The sequence below is a fragment of the Eschrichtius robustus genome, chromosome 13 (genome assembly GCF_028021215.1).
Source record: "Eschrichtius robustus isolate mEscRob2 chromosome 13, mEscRob2.pri, whole genome shotgun sequence".
NCBI classification, from domain to species: domain Eukaryota; kingdom Metazoa; phylum Chordata; class Mammalia; order Artiodactyla; family Eschrichtiidae; genus Eschrichtius; species Eschrichtius robustus.
In genome coordinates, this window is record NC_090836.1 from 67,161,617 (window position 1) to 67,168,035 (window position 6,419).

A 6,419-nucleotide genomic window follows, 5' to 3' on the forward strand; every position below is an offset into this window, starting at 1 on the left:
CAAAATGCTTCATTAAACATAGATATTACTATCATATATTTTGTTAGATTCAATGAATATCTTTTTTTTTCCTGTGTCACTGAACTAGTTTTACCTTTTAGTATATCATACACATTGTTCTTTCATGCTTAAAATAGCCCCTAAAATGGATTCAATTTGTACAAGTGTAAAGGGAAGGAATGACTCATTTCAGGGCCTTAGACAAAAATAAGACGTGCTGCTGACTTATGGTCTAGTGAGAGGAACTGATGTACTCATGGCCAATTGTAACTACTGTGGCAGAGGCAGAAAGTAGTGCCGTGAGAACCCAAAGAAAACCAGGCTTCTTGAGAAGGGTGCTGTTTTAGCTGAGTCTTGACAGCTGCCTAGGAAACAAGGTACATGGTGGGCAAAGGCCTGGAAAGTCTGAGGCCTGTTCTGAGAATGTTTGTTTTCATGGGTGGAGTGTAAAGGGGGCAAATCAAAGTGGGATCAAAGAAGTAAACCTGGCACAGTGCCTGGCATATGGTGGGTGCTCAGTCAATGTTGAAAAAAAAGAAGATGCATATGTCACTCCTGTGCTCGGAAACTTCCCATTATACTCAGAATAAAATCCTGGGCCTTACTCTGGTTCGTGGGGCCCTGTGTTTCCCACCCCCTTAACCCTCTCACCTTATTTCTTACCACTCGTCACCTGGGCTAGTGCTGCTCACTGGCTCCCTTCTCTTCCTCAAGCATGCCAGACCTGTTTCTGGCTCATGAATGGCAGTTCCCTCTGCTAATTCCACTATCCTTTCAGATATGCCGCAGCTCCATCTGTCACTTCCGTCAGGTCTCAGATCAAACGTCTCCTCCTCAGAGATGCCTTCCTTGACCACCTCTTCTGGAATAGTCACCCCAGTTACTATCCACTTTCTCTATTTTGATTTTTCTGTGTAGCACTTATTCATGCTTGATACTACATCCTTCGTTTATTTGTTATTATTCTATCGCCCCCACTGAACTATAAGTTAATTCACTGAGGATAGGGACTTTATTTTGTTTACCTCTGTATCTCCAGTGCCTCGTATACAGTTGGTTTCAATAACTTATTTAGGGAAGGAAAGGAGAGAGCAAGGGGCCAGTTGATGGAGGGCTTTGAATACCATGTCCAGTTATTCTGCAGGACACTGTCTCACTAGCCATACCTCTTTACTCATCTCTGGGCTTACATATGGACCCTCCATAAATTCTTAACATCTTTTCCTTCATTAAAGAGGAATATATTAAATACCTAGCAGGTAGTTAATATATTATTATGCATGCGGGAGAAAAAAAAAGAAATCAGTGGATGATTCTTTAAGTCTACAAAGGGCACTTATTATTGCCAGGTGCTGGGCTAGGTGCTGGGAGTATAGCAATGAACAGGACAGATTTGCTCTCACGGAGCTTAGAAGCAAGTAGGGAGAGCTGCAGTGAAGCATGACCAGCGTACTGTATAAGGGAGAAGGGTAGGTACTCTTATCTGCTCTTATTAGAGGAAAGGATGTTCATGCTGAGACCTGAGAGATGAGTTAGCCAAATAAAAGGGGAACAATAAAGAGTACGTCAGAGTGAGGAAGCAGAATGTGCCAAAGGGGGTGGGAAGAAATCAAAGAAGTCTGATACGCCTGGAGCCTTAAGTACTCTGTCTTCCAGATACTTACATTCCAGTGGGGAGAAAAGGCAGGCATTTGAGCCAGTTAAATAAGAATACAAGGATCTACAGGAGGAAGACCAGTGGTCATAGTAACTGAGTGAAACAGATCCTATAGAAGAGTCTTAGAGGAGAGAAATGAGAGGAGAGTGTGGGCTAAAGGTAACTACAAGTCTTCAAGGAGAAGAAGGGATGCAAGAAGAACATGGAAAGCTGGTTGGGATGTAGCTAGATAGACAGAGGGAATGGACCTTCTGATCAGGAGAACTGGTGTTTGGAGGAATAGGATAAGACAGGACTGCTTAGACTGTTAAAGTGGGAGAGGACGAAGTGATAAGTCTTGGTAGCTAGCTTACAAGAGGAGGCCTTGGAATTTATCTTGAGGATGATTAGGAGATAGTGAAAGTAAAATGTCAAGGAACAAGTAATTTAATAACAAATATTTACTGAGCACCTACTGTGTGCCAGATACTAGGCGGTACCAATACAGCAGTGAATAAAACAAAGTTCCTGCCCTCATGGAGGTTACATTATAGGAGAAAATATTAGGTGATAAAAATACACAGGTTAAACCAGGCAGGAAGGTTACTGCTCAGAGCCAAGAGAAAGTGATGCAAATAAAATACTATTTAAAAGTAGGGAAAGAAGGACTTGAGCAGAGATTAACTATGTTGAACAAAGGCAAGACAAGAGCTCTGGATTTTTGCTTTGCTTTACCTTCCTGACTTCCAGTTTGTTTATCCTCATTATTGAGAAATTAGTCTGAAGTTAAGACTTTCAAGGAATCAAGTATTGACTGAAGCCTGATATATTCTAGGTTAGTAAAAATCTTAATTTATTTTACATGCAACTTTGTAACAATCTAAATTATTTAAAACAGGGATTCTCTCAATCTCTCTGTTGCCTTACAGGGGTGCCTTACCTAAACCAGTCATCAATTGTGTAATCAATAATTTTCAATAATAGTTGAAATAGAACTGGTATATTGCACATGGTAGGCATCAGTAAATATCTATTAAATGAATGAATGTTTTCTAATAATTTAGTAAGTTAGAGCAGAATCAGAGTTTTTCTGATAATAATGTTCTCATTTACTTGAATTCTCATACACTATCCTGAATGGGAGAGAAAAAGGAGGGGCAGTATCTTCCTGCAGGTCGAAAGGATATTTCTGATAATTGCCAGTATGTCTTATCTATGCCAGACGCCACCACCCAGGAATTCCTTGGGAATATGAAAGTCACCCATTAAGTGTGTCCCAGGGGGAAAAACTGAGATCTACTCCCTTAAAAATCACCCCCCAATTTTATCACTCTACAAATTACTTGTTTTCCTTTTTCCATATCCCTTGCTGATTTGCATCCAAACGTATACATATTAGTTGTATATGTATACTTTATTCATTATTTTAAGTAATATTAAGTTGGATATTTTAAATAAAACAGTCTAGATTCTCTACGGCAGATTCAGTTCAGTTATTCTTCTACTGTATAAGGTAATCCAACAGGTTTATAACCCAGGCATTTAACAATGAGTTGAGACTAACTGCCTTTGAATATGGTAGAGTTTCCTTGTTTCTTTAAGCTTCTCCAACACTTCTCCACCCTTGCAAAACCAATCCACCCCTACCCAACAGCTGACCCAAGGATGACTCATGTTCTTCACTTTAACACATCTTTTACTTTAGTTTATATACTTCCTGCTATCTGGGATGCTTCTCACCCCATGAAAATTCTACTTTAAAACGTTTAATTAAAAAATATCACATTACAGAAAATTTGCAAAATAGAGGAAAAATATTACCTATAGAGCTATTCTCTAATACAAAACATTTTGGTCTACTTGTTCAAGGCTTTTTTAAAGCTAGTTTTTAAATTATAAAAGTAATACAAAGGTTTTGTTTCTAGTAATAGCAGAGTAGCTTATATTGGACTAAGCCTTCCTACAGGTAACAGTTATGGACTTTGGATAAAATATATAAAATAGCTGGAGTGACCAAAAGCCGGCACAAACTGGAGAGGACTCAACCCTGGAGAAAAGGGAATCACTCTTGGTGAGATCCATGTTTAAACAGATTTACCCCTGAGGGCATTCCCCAGTGAGTGCAGTAGAGAGTAACTAGAAATTAAGCTGCACTCTTATCAACTTGAGGTATCAGAGGACACAGTTTGGGGCTGCCAGACCAGTTGGAAATTCAGGGGGAGATTTTTGGAAATGAGAGCCATTGAGATGGGAGTTCCAAAATATGTGCACAAACTTCTTTCAAATTTTTGGATGACCTCTGATTTGCATATACATGGTCTCAAAAAGCCTAGGAAAGAAACAGCTAGAAAATGCTGAGTAGAGATTCCAATCATTGCCCACCATAGAAGAGACAGAGTTTGGAGTTTGAATCCTACTCTCTTAGTCCACTTGGGCTACCATAATAAAATATCACAGGCTGGGTGGCTTATAAACAACAGAAATTTATTTCTCACAGTTCTGGAGGCTGGTAGTCCAAGATCAGGGTTCCAGCATGGTTGAGTGAGGGTTATCTTCCAGGTCATAGGCTTCTTGTTGTATCCTCACATGGCAGAAGGGGGTAGGGAGCTCTGTGGGATCTCTTTTATAAAAGTACTAATTGCATTCATGAGAGCTCTATCCTCATGACCTAATCACCTTTCCAAGACCCCACTTCCTAATACCATAACATTGGGTATTAGGATTTCAACATGTGAATTTGAGGGGGACAGAAACATTCAGACCATAGCACCTACCAAGTCCAAGGGGCTTGGTACACACTTCAAGCTTTTAATCGAAACTCAAGAGGAGCACAACTTTGAAGTAAAGACTATTTCCTAGAACTAAAGATTTGTTCTAAGACTAAGAGTAAAACTGAAATAGGTCTATCCTGTAAATATAAAAAGTGAACTTACACAAGTTCAAAGTCATCAGCTGGTAACTTAGTTGCTTGCTAGAATGGAAATCAGAGCTTTTCAGAGGAAGATGAACTCATGTATTATCTACAATGTCTAGAATAAAAAATATTAAACATATAAAGACACAGGAAGACCATGACCCAAGATCAAGAGAAAAAGCAGTCAACAGAAACAGACCCTGGGATGACCACTATGTTAGAATTAGCAGACAAGGACTTTAAAGCAGTTATTATATTTTCAAAGACAACAGAAAAAGATAGTTATAGCAAGTGAATAGATAGAGGAATTTCAGGAGAAAAATAAAATCTATTTTAAAAGAACTAAAATGAACTTCTAGAACTGAAAAGTACAATATCTAAAATGAAAAATTCTCTGGATGGGCATGACACCAGATTGAAGATGGCAAAAGGGTCAATGAATTGGAAGAAAGATCAACAGAAAAATATCCAGTCTGAAGAGCAAAGAGGAAAAGGATGAAGAAAAATGAACAAAGCCTTAGTAAGTTGTTAGATAACATCAAGCAACCTAACATGCATGCAACTGGAATCCAAAAAGAGAAGAGAAAAATAATGTAATGGTAAAGAAAAATTATTTGAAAAAATAATCACTGATAATTTCCCAAATTTAATGAAAATATCAACTTACAGTTCCAAAAATTTCAGTAAACTCCTTGTAGCAAAAGTACAAAGAAAATCATACCTATGCACTACCAAACTTCTGAAAACCAAAAATAAAAAGAAAGTCTTAAAACAACCAGAGGAATAAAATGTATTACATATAGGGAAAAAATGAAACAAATTATGGTTATATTCTCATCAGAAACAATGGAGGCCAGAAGACAATCGTGTGACAACTTTAAAGAGCTGAAAGAAAGAAAGAAAGAAAGAAAAAAAGTCAACTAAGAATTCTATGTCCAGAGAAAAATATCTCCAAAAATTAAAGATAAATAAAGATAAAAAAAAAAAAAGAAAGCTGAGAGAATTTATCACCAGCAGGCCTTCAATGCAAGGAATAAAAAAGATGTTCCTCAAGTTGAAAGTAAATGACATGATATGACATGTCTAGAGTTTGTCCAGTGCTTTGAAATGAAGAAGGGCTGCAGAAATGGGCCTACTTAGCAGACATTTTTTTTTTAATTAATTAATTAATTTATTTGGTTGCGCCAGGTCTAGGTTACAGCAGGTGGGCTCCTGAGTTGCAGCAGGTGGGCTCCTTAGTTGCGGTAGGCGGGCTCGTTAGCTGTGGCTCACAGCTTCCTTAGTTGCGGCACACAAGCTCCTTAGTTATGGCATGTGAACTCTTAGCTGCAGCATGCATGTGGGATCTAGTTCCCCGACCAGGGATCAAACCCAGGCCCCCTGCCTTGGGAGTGCAGAGTCTTATCCACTGTGCAACCAGGGAGTCCCAGCAGACATTTTTTTTAACACCTTTATTGGAGTATAATTGCTGTACAATGGTGTGTTAGTTTCTGCTTTATAACAAAGTGAATCAGCTATACATATACATATATCCCCACATCTCCTCCCTCTTGCGTCTCCCTCCCACCCTCCCTATCCCACCCCTCTAGGTGGTCACAAAGCACCAAGCTGATCTCCCTGTGCTATGCGGTTGCTTCCCACTAGCTATCTATTTTACATTTGGTAGTGTATATATGTCCATTGCACTCTCTCACTTAAGCCCAGCTTACCCTTCCCCCTCCCCATATCCTCAAGTCCATTCTCTACATCTGCGTCTTTATTCCTGTCCTGCCCCTAGGTTCTTCAGAACCTTTTTTTTTTTTTTTAATTTCCATATATATGTGTTAGCATACGGTATTTGTTTTTCTCTTTCTGACTTACTTCACTCTG